This window comes from Miniopterus natalensis, chromosome 9, assembly GCF_054644295.1.
Source record: "Miniopterus natalensis isolate mMinNat1 chromosome 9, mMinNat1.hap1, whole genome shotgun sequence".
NCBI classification, from domain to species: Eukaryota; Metazoa; Chordata; class Mammalia; order Chiroptera; family Miniopteridae; genus Miniopterus; species Miniopterus natalensis.
Window position 1 is genome coordinate 56340525 of NC_142089.1, and position 12052 is coordinate 56352576.

The 12052-nt window shown below is 41.3% G+C and overlaps 1 protein-coding gene across 2 annotated transcripts in view; it reads left to right on the plus strand.

Annotated features, from left to right (window-relative positions):
- The window catches only part of LRRC8B (leucine rich repeat containing 8 VRAC subunit B), a 74329-nt gene that overhangs the window by 892 nt on the left and 61385 nt on the right, over positions 1-12052 (plus strand). Inside the window, exon 1 of one of the 2 annotated variants that reach the window (XM_087820574.1) lies at positions 2804-2892. The exons of the other annotated variant lie outside the window; for it this stretch is intronic. The gene's annotated coding sequence lies outside the window, so the exon portion shown is untranslated. Of the gene's footprint in view, positions 1-2803; positions 2893-12052 lie in introns of those variants that run through there. 2 annotated transcript variants of the gene reach the window in all.

The window sequence follows — 12052 nt, forward strand, 5'->3', positions numbered from 1 at the left end:
TTAAATGGCATGGGTCTTTGTCAGACTGTCCCATTTCTAAACCTGAGTGTAGGGTCGAAGCACACAAAAGAAGCCAAACTGCAGTATAAGTGTTTAACAGTTCCAGCACCCTCAGTGTGTTCAGGTTGGACCCCCTGAAAACCCCCTTTGAGTTGAGGGTGCCAAGATGACTTTCTTTTGCCCCTGGCATTTCTAGTCTGAAGCCTCACCCTTGAAGACAATGTACAATGACGGCTAATGTCTTACATAATTGGGCTGGTGTGATTTAAGAGCATAAGACCTAATAGGTCTGGTAGTATCTTAGTTCAGGTAGTGAAGTGGGCAGAGTTGTCACTGAGTCTACAGTTGAATCATGGCACTTTTCTTATATGTACTGTCCCCACAAGATGTTTTCCTTATAGAAAAAAACCTAAATGTTAGAATTAAATGTGCTATTCTTCAAAATTTACTCCGTTTCTTCAGTTGGAAAGGCGTTCTAACATGTCCAGCCTAACATGAATATTTTCACATCTGGAGTGATTTCATTTGATTAGTTAAGATTTGCTTTTTGAAGACCATTCCCCGTTGGGTTTCGTTCTTCAGAATCTTCATAATGAAAGCAACATTAATTCAAATGGAAAGGGCCCTAATCAATATAACTTGAAAAGGTGTACCAGGTTGTCCAAGTTTTTTCTTCTTTATTTTTTCTTCTTTTAGGCTCACAGCAAAACTGAGAGTAAAGTGCAGAGATTTCACGTATACTCCCTGCCCCCACTCATACATAGCCTCCCCCATTATCAACATGCCCCACTAGAGTGGTCCATTTGTTACAATGGATGAACCTATATTGGCACATCATCATCACTCAAAGTCCATAGTACACATTAAGGTTCACTCTTGATAGTGTACATTCTATCTGTTTGGACAAATGTATAATAACTTGTATCCACCTTTGTAGTATCATCAGAGTATGATACTATATTTCATAGTATCACTGCTCTAAAAAAATCCTGTTTTCCACCTATTCAGCCCTCCTTCCCCACAACCCCAGCAACCACTGATATTTTTACTATATCCATAGTTTTGCCTTTTCCAGAGTGTCATATAGCTGAAATCATTAGAGTCTGTCGCCTACTTGCACTTGGTAATATGCATTTAAATTTCCTTCATGCCTTTTCATGGTTTGATAGCTCATTTCTTTTGAGTGCTGAATGATGATATTCCATTATCCCTCAAGTTTTTTTAGACTGTGTGGGTATTTTCCTGCAGTGGCCTGAAATTTGTGATTTTTTTGTTTTGTTTTCTGAAGTTGAGGGGGGCAAATATTATAATATTTAGAAGATTCTTGCTTTAACCAAAGTTTTTATTTGTAAACAAGCTTTTATTTTTTAATTTTTCAGATCTTTTTTGATGGCATATGAGTATTTTTATGTTTCTTTTTTATTTTTTGCTGCCCATATAAAAATAGCCTACTTAATCTAATCCCTGATTTTCATTTACTGTCTCTCAAGGTGAATTTCTGAATTTTATTTAATTATTATTATTATTTTATGTAATTTAACAGTGTATTCCCTCTGAAAGTCCACTGGGAGCAGAGGGGAGGACCCCTAACTATTGCCTGCGTTACTTTTTTTTTTAATCCTCAGCTGAGGATATGTTTTTCATTGATTTTTTTTTTTTTTTAGAGAGAGAAAGGGGGGAGAGAGAGAGAAAGAGAGAGGAAGAGAGAGAGAGACACACTGATGTGAGATAAACATCTATCAGTTGCCTCCTGCATGTGCCCTGACCAGGGATTGAACCCTCAACCTAGACATGTGCCTACCAGGGATCAAACCAGCAACCTTTGGTTTACGGGATGACATTCCAATCAACTGAGCCACCTAGCCAGGGCCCAAATTTTATTTTTGTTCTCTTTACCAACACTCTTCTGGCCTACACCGATATTTCAGTAATGAATATATGCCGAATCTGTCCTGTTACTCCTGACTGGGTGGAATGATTTGCATTAATTTCCATATAGAAAGCATGTCTCTCCCAGCTGTTCTGACTCCAGAGCACAGGATCCTGCAGCAATTTAGACCTGTGACCACCCAAAAGGAATTTGAGAGGCCAAGTTATATTACAGAATTTATTTAACCAATTATAAATGCATTCTAATTTGTATGACGTCTGTTTTCATATTGCTGCTGTTTCTCTGATTGCCATTGCCTATTTCCATTTTCTTTTCTATCTGTATTTTCTAAACTTCCTACATTCCTTTATTATGACAGTTTTTTCTAGTGTTTAAAAATACTGACTTTGGCAGGCATAGCTTATTTTTTTCTTTTCTAGGTCATTAAGATCTTAAATAAAATTAGGCCTAACTCCAGTCACTGAATCTCTCTTCTAAGTTCTTAACACTGCTGTTCATTTAGAAGTTCAACAAAGGGTAATAATAAACCCCCTGTTCTATGCCTGCCTTTCATTTAGGAGTCTACTCAATTGCAACATAATTTAAATTCACTTCGGTGTTGTTGTGAACTGTGTAAGGCAAATGAATAAAAAGTTGCCGGAGCTTCAACCTTGATCTTTCCTTTTGCCTTTTGACCTTTATGCTGTCTTGGATATGGGTCTCATGATTCGGCCTGTGCTTTTCCAGACTGTATCTTTGTGCTTCATCTCCTACTTCTTCACTTTCAGAGTTTCTTGTAACTCTTCTTGTCTCTCTCATCCTGTGACCATTTCCAGGGCTCCATTCTACAAATGCCTGCTCTTCAGCCAACAGCACCTTTCACCCAAGCTACCACCTGCACAGCTTCTCTTTCTCTCCTGGTTCCAGCTCCACATAGGTGCCCGAGAGCTTCCTCTGCCCATCTCTGATGGAGGCTAAATTCTTCACTGTCAAGTAACATATTCCTTCTGAATGTTTCTCAGGTATGCCAACTTTAGAACATATTCAAACCTCCCTTCTTCTGTCAAACTCCTTTGCATCATTTGCATACTACCCTACCCCCAATCTTTTGCAAATTATAAGCAGGAGTTCTTCAGGCTTCTGCCGAAGAGCGTGGACTTTGCAGACTGATAGGTCTGGGTTTGGATGAGTTGCCGGATTCGTTAAGATTAGCTGCCAGTGACAGAGGCCGCAAAGAACAATGGCTTAAACAAAGTGGTATTTGTTTCTGTTTCACATTAAAAAAAAAAAAAAAAATTATAGAGACAATCCAGGGCTGGTATGGTGGTTTTGCAGTCTTCTGAGACCTAGGCTAGCTCCACCTCTTAGATCTACTGTACATCGGGTGAGGCCCTCAACCTCCTTGCCCTAGGTGGAGCGTATCAGCCATGCCATCCAGGTTCCAAGTAGTAGAAAGGAGGAAGAAGTAAGAGAGGAAAACAGAGGAAAAGCAAAAGCCTTTCTGAAGGAAGGTCTCTTAAGGAAATTTCCTGAGGCTGTCATACACTTCTTGTTACATCTCATCGGCCAGAATTTAGTGATGTGACCTCACGTAGCTGGAATAGAGATGGTCATATTGTCATTATTCCAGACAGCCTTATGCCCAGCTCAAATGGGGGAGGCTCATGTGCTTGGGAAGAATGGAGAAAATGAACACTGGGTAGCCAAACACCGCAGTTGCTCTACAGCTCTTTCTCTTGACTAATATTACCTATCTCACAGGATACTTAGAATTAAAAGAAATGTGATACCTTAAAGCATCTACTACAGTGCCTGGCATAAGACAAGTTTTCAGGAAATGTCTATATTCCTCAGCCCTCTTCCGTGAGTTGCCTTAGTGTCCCAGCTGAAACCCCATTGGCATCCAAACCCTGTTCTAAACACGTAGACATTTGCCCAGTTGGTGGTATCAGGTTGTATGCTTGTACCTTTTCACAGGAGGCAGCGACACATTGTTACTCAGCGTCAGCATTTATTTCCTAGTTTAAAACACGGCTTAGATTAAAGATACAGCTCTCGGAATCAGATAGGCCCAGATATGAATCCTGTCTTTGCCAGTTAGTGTGTAACATCAGCCTTGTGCTCCCTCAGTTTCCTCACCTGTGAACTTGGAGTAATAATCAGATATGGGGATTAAAGGAAGAAAAAAAAAATGTGTATAGAGTGCTTGATACTGTGCCCGATAAAGTAAGTAAGTGGTAGCTTCACTTTTTTAATTTGGCCTAATCTGGGTGAACCTTTTTGAAAACGAACTCTAATTCCATTAAAAAAAAAAAGTGTTTAAATAATGATCATCTCCACACACTTCCAAATGAGTGTTTTTAAATGGCTAGTCAAACTTTTTTTGAGACTTGTCTCCATAATCAGTTTAAACCCAAATAACAGCGAAATCTTTCTTGTATTTTTTAATCAAAAACAGAATAGCTCAGCCTTAAGCTTCCTCAGCTTTCATTTGATAATTTGGGGCTGTTTTACTCTCAGAGGCTGAAACATTTCCATGATTTAACATACTTCGTAGTATTCTTTTCAGCAGCTCTTTATAAAGTGCCTACTGTGTGCCAGACACTGTGCTAGGATGGGAGGCGTGGACAGTGTGGGAATATAGTAGTAAGCACAGATGCATTCACTGCCATCATGAAGGTTGGAAATTACTGGGGCAGCCAGCAAATAAAAATGCCACTATGAAAGTTGGTAGGAAGGAGACATACAGGTACTGTGAAAACATGTACCAATGTCTTATGGTTGGAGGTAGAATGGAGTCTTTAGGAACAAAATATTGGCCAGTGAGCTGAAAAGTAAAGAGATTGTGCAGGAGTGTGGTTTGAAATGAGCTCAGACATGACCCAGGCCTGTTCTTAGGCAGGGACCAGAATATGCCACAGGTTTCCAACACCATGACAAAGAAGACATTTCATAATGCTTGGAGCCATCCTTAAAACAAGTGTATATAATATCTATCTTCTCTGTGTGATACTCTGAAAGGGACTACATAGTTCAGGAATAATTTAATCTTTTACAGTTTATTCATGCTATATTGGAAAACTTTAAGTATAGATACTTTTTGATACACCAACCAGATGCATCAGAGAAAGTTGATGGTAAAATAAGATCTTTTCAGAGAGGGTCAGAGGCTTGATCTGCATCACCCTTAGCAAGTGGAATTTGAAGCCATTTGGCTGAAGGGGGGGCCATGTGAGACTGTTGGCAGAAGTGTTGGTAGCTCTTTATATACGGCAGTAGTGATAAATGGCCACAGGATGGGAAATATGGGCAGTGTGTTCCAGAGAGCTGGCCGGGCTGCTGTGCCTGGGCTGGCCTATCTCAAGGCCAGTGGGCAGCACCAGCATCCAGCCCTTTCCAGGCCCTCAGGTTTGCGTAGGCAGGAGCCCAGCTCCACATGTTGACAGTGGCGTACCATTTCTCCTTGCCCTGTCCAGCTGAGTTAATTGGGGATCCCTGGGGAGAAATGTTGCATCTTTAATCCTTGTGAGAGCCCTGAGGGGTAGTGAGGCATGACTGAGCCTCGGGGGGGCAAAGTGCCTGCCATTAGACTACAAGTTGTTTTTTTGCTCTGAGTAGATAAATTTAAGATGAATTCTGTTCATCTAAACATTTTAAAGTTCATCTCTCTAGGCAAAAGTAAATGAGTTTGTTCCTGGCCCTGTTTCAGTGCTGAAATAGGCAGTCCTCAACTGAGCAAGGATTTGTCTTCCAAAAGTGTTTGTGAGTCATGATGCAGTTTCTCAGACGCAGTGTTATGCATGGTGCTCAACAGGCTTCCCCAAGAGAGTCTTTCTCTAAGGGGCCACAAGCCTTTCTCCTTCACCCTCCCAGTGACGCCCTTGCAACGAAGACTTTCTTTTGCTCCCGACTGGCCATGTGCTTGGAATTCCTCCCTCAGTGGCACACCAGGCTTGTTCCTACCTTGGGGACTTCTCAACTGCTGCTCTCTGCCTGGAGTGCTCTTTCCTTATGAATCTGCATGACTACTGCCCTCTCCTCAGTGAGGAGTCAACGCAGATGTCACCTCAGAGATACCCTCCCTGACCACCTCAGGTAAAGTCCCCACACCTGCCCCCATCGCAGTCTTTCAGACCGTGGCTTGTTGCTTGCTGGTTTGTCTTCTGTTCCCTTTACCCCATTAATTAGAATAGAAGTTCTGTGGAAGCAGGGACCCGCCTCCCTGTTCGCCTGCTCTAAGCCTCGTTTACAGTCAGCTTCCCAAACTGCTAGATGTGATAACTGGCAAGTCATTTTACCCCTTTAAGAATAAAATGGGGCCAATAATACCTATGGTACCAGCCTCATGAGAACAAATGAGGGACTGAGGTTACTAAATGGAAGGTTCTTTCTTTTCCCCAAAACTGGCTCTTCATCTGTAGATTCCATATTTTTCAATAACAATGCTGTTTACCTAATTACATGACCCAGAGAAACCTGGAACTCATCCTAGGCTTGTCTTTGCCCCATCCCCCCACCTGAGCTGCTCCTTCTGCTGCTGGTAAGCAGCGTGTCCAGAGACTATATTCTTTTTTCTTTTTTTTTTAAATATATCTTTATTGATTTCAGAGAGAGGAAAGGAGAGGGAGAGGGAGAGACAGAAACATCAATGATGAGTCATTGATCGAGCCCACAACCCGGGCATGTGCCCTGACCGGGAATTGAACCCTGATCGCCTGGATCGACGCTCAACCGCTGAGCCACGCCCGGCCGGGCTAGAGACTATATTCTTAAGGTTCCTCCCATCAGCACTTTCCCTACACAGTCCCTTCGCTGTCTTGAGTCTTTTCCGGGATCACTGCTAACTGTCTTCCAGCCCATAGTTCAGTTGTAGTCTTTCCTGCCTTCCACCCCCTGCCCCCAATTTGTCGTCCACCCCACAGGGAAGTAATCTTCCTGAGAGGCAAATACCATACCATTGTTGCCAAGTTTAATCACCTTTAATTATTTGCTTTGCCACAGGATCAAGTCCAAACTCCTTGGTGAGCCATAGAATAAAGTCTCCCTTTGTTGGCTTCTGCAGCTCTCCAGTTTCACCTCTTGCCACACTGTCATTTCTTAATCTCCAGTGCGTGCACCGTGGGCACAGCGTGAGCAGTCACATTCTCACACGCCAGCCGTCTAACCACTTACCGTCCAGGAAGGGCAATGGCCGCACGCCACGCTTTCTTCCTTCCCTCTACCTGGGAGGCTGTGTCCCCTCATCTTTCAAGAATCAGCTCAGGCATCCCTACCTATTCTCAAAGACCGTTCCGGACACCCTCCTCTGCCTGCCCAGCCACGAGCTCCTCGCTCCCCGCTCTGTGCTGCCTCTGAGCCTGTGTCCCTGCTCCAGTATCTATGCCCGAGGACAGCTCTGCCTCTCCGAGGCCCTCCCTCATGATAACGGTTATTTTGTTTGCCTCCGGGGCTCCCTGGGCCAGGCATCATACTTGGCATGTAAATGGAAATCTGGGAAAGAATTAGGGAATAAAATGCAGCCTAGTCCAGGGCTTTATTTCAATAACATACTTTTGGCTGGTATTTGACTGAAATTTGAAAGCTCTCCTTGAAGGTTAGATGTAGAAAGGCATATTGTATTTATATTCTTAATAAATATCAGTTGAAGGGCCAAAATATTTTGTCAGTGAGCTAGAGTTGAACATAGACTGTTCAGAGTTCTGGATTTGCCACTTCACAGGAGAGGCTTTAGACAGCTTTGCCCTTTTCTGAAATCACCCTGGCTTTGGCTTCCTATTAGAAGTCAAAATGTTAGGTGGTCAGCTCTCAGACAGCTTAGAACATTGTCTCCGAACGTTTTTCTTCCAGCATCCCTTAAAGGTATTTTGAAACACTGTGCAGTACTCATACATTTTAAAATTTAATATCAATATTTTTTAATCATGGTTTTAAATAGTTGTAAAAGATGACATTTCTGATATTATAAATTGATTTTTTTAAAAAAACTTCTTAATATACCCAATAGAAGCTAAATTAATACCAAAATGATTTCATATTTACCATATCATCCATTTAAAAAGCACATAAACAAGCTCTTCTAGAAAAGTTGGGAATTTTACGTAGTTGTTTCCCTCATGGGACTCTTGTCATGCCTCTTCTCTTATTAAACTTAATCCCAAAATAATCATTATTATGTTTGAAAATCTTTCAGTGATTACCTTATCCTACTTTTGTGACAGACACACACACACAAGCACTGTACCTTTATTTTTTTAACTTCTTGTGACAGTAAGTTCCTGTTAAATAAAATTTCTTTTAGACTGAATTATGGCTTTATTTTTTTAGTATACAAGTGACCAGAACAAGGATATTATTAGCATTTTGATGAATTGTTATTAGTCATAGGTAAAATTTTATTGGAAAATTATCTCTCGGTGAGGTGCCTGGGGTTTAAAAATAGTTTATTTATGTATAACTAAATATAACTTATTGCTAGAGTAAGCCAGGCTTCTTCATATTAAATCATGTGCTACTTTTTAAATGAAGTTGCTTAAGAAATCTTGCTGCAAAAATCAGAATATGGGAATGAAGGCATTATAATTCCAACCCTGTTTTTTAGACTCCTGAGTTAAAAGGCAGAAGTTATCTAGTGATTGATCATAAAAGTGATTGTCAGCTTTCTGCTGTCTAACAACTTAATTAGGTCTACCTCCAGTATTGCTCCAAGCAAAGAAAGGGAAACTTTCGCCTGACTCCCCAGAGGATTTGTTTCTCAGTCATGAAAGTCATTCACTTTCTTAAGATTTATAACCCTGCAGCTGTTCCAAAAGGGCCCTCTGCTGCGGCCCTGGAGATGTTTACTCCCCAAGACAGGGCACTGGAAGCACACCCCTGACATGTGGGATGTGTGCCTTCTGAATGTGGGAAAGGACGAATGTGAAAGGGAGCAAAGGAAAGGATTAGGAAACAACAGGACAGCCCTGGCCGGTTTGGCTCAGTGGTTAGAGTGTCAGCCCAAGGACTGAAGGGTCCTCCTGGGTTCAGTTCCAGCCAAGGGCATGTACCTCAGTTGTAGGCTTAATCCCCAGCCCAGGTCAGGGAACCTGTAGGAGGCAACCAATCGATGCGTCTCTCTCCCATGGATCTTTCTCTCTCTCCCCTATCGATCACCTTTCTCTCTCTCTCCCATCGATCTTTCTCTCTCTCCCCCATCGATCTTTCTCTCTCTCCCCCCTTCCATGCTCTCTGAAAAGCAATGGAAAAAAGTATGCTCAGTGCGTTAAAAAACAAAACAAAAACAACGGGACATCAGGTGTTTTGAAGCAAATAGACACAGGTTCGTTGATGACCTGGAAATAAATTCTTCTAGAGTTTGTCTTCCTCCAAAAGCCGGGGGTGGGGGGTTGGGGCTGCAAAGCCCATAGTCCTGTTTAAAGATGAACTGGTTTGAGGGCTAAAGAAAACTTTTCAGTCAAATTAGCTATCCACTCTAAGCGAAAACCCTCCTACTAGAACAATTTAAAGATTTCCTCTTGGTGGCCAGTACCATTCAGAAGGGTAAGAGCATGGCTAGTGCCTATCACTCTTCCATATGTGTATCTAACAGAAGCTAATTTGATAGCAAAGTGATTTAATCACCATCATCCATTTCAGGAACACAGGAACAAACTCTCCTAGAACAGTTACATAATTTTTTTAGACCCATTGTTAGACTAGATACAAAAAAAGAACAACATTGGTAAAGATCACCGGATGCTTGACTGACAGTCAGCTGGGTCAGTGGGTGACTGGTTTCTAAGAATAAGTCTCATTCACATTGAAAAAAAATTCTTTCACCGTTTATTAAAAAATGCTAATTTCTTCCCAGGAGGACGTTGTGAATTACAACTTGCAAAAGGGTTGGTCGCCGGCTAGATTAGGGACTTTTTTCCCTTATGAAGCAATGCACCCTGAGGGAGGGGAGTTAAGCGTAGCTGTCATCCTACTGAGTAGGGAGCCTTTGCTGGGGCCCTCCTGTTCCTGGGTGCTCTGGCATGTGCGGACGACACTTTACAGATGCCCCCTGTTTTCTTGCCATCTCCAACAGCCTGTAGCAAATGTCTCCTGAAATACTTCACAGGGACCCCCCTCATTAGTTACTGTATATATGTTTGTACATCACTTCTAACTTACTGAAGCATTTATATTCACTTTTATTCCCCTGAAGACCTGCAGTAGATGAGGCAAGTATTATCCCTGTGATACAGATGTGGAAACTGAATTTGCAACGGGGCATGTTGCTTGTCAGGCAAACCCCACAAGTTAATGGCAGATCTGGCACTTGATGAAGCGGCTTTTCCTATGGTGTATGCACTGCTTGGCTCCTTTTCCCAGATTGTTATTTTATGGAAGGCTTTAAGGTTTGGAAAACTTGACTTACAGTGACCATATGAAGATTAAGTACAATAGACATGCTTATAAAATGTTTCGTAGAGTGTATGGTTCTTAGCAAGACTTTTTAAAAAGAAAAATAACGCTTCAGTTTCTGTGCTGCCATGTTTTATTTTATCGATTTAAAAAAAATACATTCAATCGATTATTTATTTATTTATTTATTTTGAGCACTTAATATTTGTCAGGCATCATGCCAGGCTCTGGGAACAAATCCAACAATGGAAAAAAAAATAGACAAAAGAAAATGCTTTGCGCACATCTCATACACCCTCAAAGAGGAAAGTTGAACAGTAAGCCAGTGCAAGATGTAATGTCATAGTACCGTGGAAGAAAATAAAGCGGGTAAAGGGCCCGAGAGAGGTTAGTGATGGGGATTAGATGAGGTGATCAGGGACAACATTCCTTGGGTGGGGACTTTTGAGAAGACCTGAATATTATGGTCACCAGCGTCTGAGTTCAAACCCTTGAGTTTATTTGGGTAAGTTGAGTCCAGTCATGGCATTCTAGAGTTCTTTGGAAAAGACCTTACAAGGGTATTTATTGATTTTTAACTTTTTTATGTTATGAATATCCTTGAAGGTCCTTCCCAGAATAATACATAGAGACTTACATGCATAACGTTTAAACATGCCTTGAAATCATCCTTGGATCACCTCAAGTTCATATCCTTGTTCTGTTTCTAGTTCTTTCTGTTTCCTGATAAGACATTAAGGTTGAGAAAGGCAAAGTAAAAACTGCCCACCGTGTCACAGCTAGTTTGTGGCCGAGTCAAGGAGACCTAAAGACCCCCCTCCCCCCAAAGTTGTCTATTGCTTTTTCCGCTAAAATCTACATAACTAGAATATTAAACTTTCTAAAACAATTGTCCATAAAAGCATCTCGTGCATTTTTATTTGCATGGAGTAGAACTTCCCCAAGTAGCTAATGTGGCTACTGTGGTTCCTTTTCCAATTTCCTGACCAGGCACAACATAAATAATACCCCAGGGATCCCAGTGTCCTAGAAAATTCTGAGCAAGGAGCACTCAGGCTGGTGGCAGGAAAGGACAAAGTACAGCAACAAAAAGTGGAGGTGTTGGAGTGGGAAGATTTATCTTTTCTAGTGAAACTTTGGCACATCGTGGCTTTGAAGAGCAGATAGGGACTGATAGCGTAAAGCTCTCTAAAGGTGAAGGCAGTAGAGGGGCTGGGGATGCGAAAGGCCTCGTTCTAGTTTCAGCAAGGGGCAGTGACTCCCTAGGGTAAAACAGCAGTCACCCCGTCACCCTCCCCCCACAGTGATTTCCTCTTTGGACATTTTTTTTAATACAAAAACTTGGGAGATAAAGTTGTCACTGTCAGGAAAATATTCATTGTATTAACTTATCTTTCCAGCCCCACTTCCTTGGCAAATGTTTCAACTTTTAGTATTACAAAATAACCCCCAAAAATTTTTAATCAGTGCATATAATTTATTAAGTTAAATAATTAAATGCCATTCTCACAGTGGCCAAAAATCATTTGGTAAAATTTAATATTCCTTCTTTAATTTTTTTTTCAATTACAGTTTACATTCAACATTATTTTGTATTAGTTTCAGGTGTACAGAATAGTGGTTAGACAATCATGTACTTTACAGAGTGTTGCCCCCAGTATTTCCAGTATCCACATGGCACCATAGTTGTTATAATATTATTGACTATTATTTCCTATGCTGTACTTTACTAACCGAAAATTTAAGTAGCAACAATCCACACCATGGGATGAGTACCTGATTTCCAAAATTAGATGC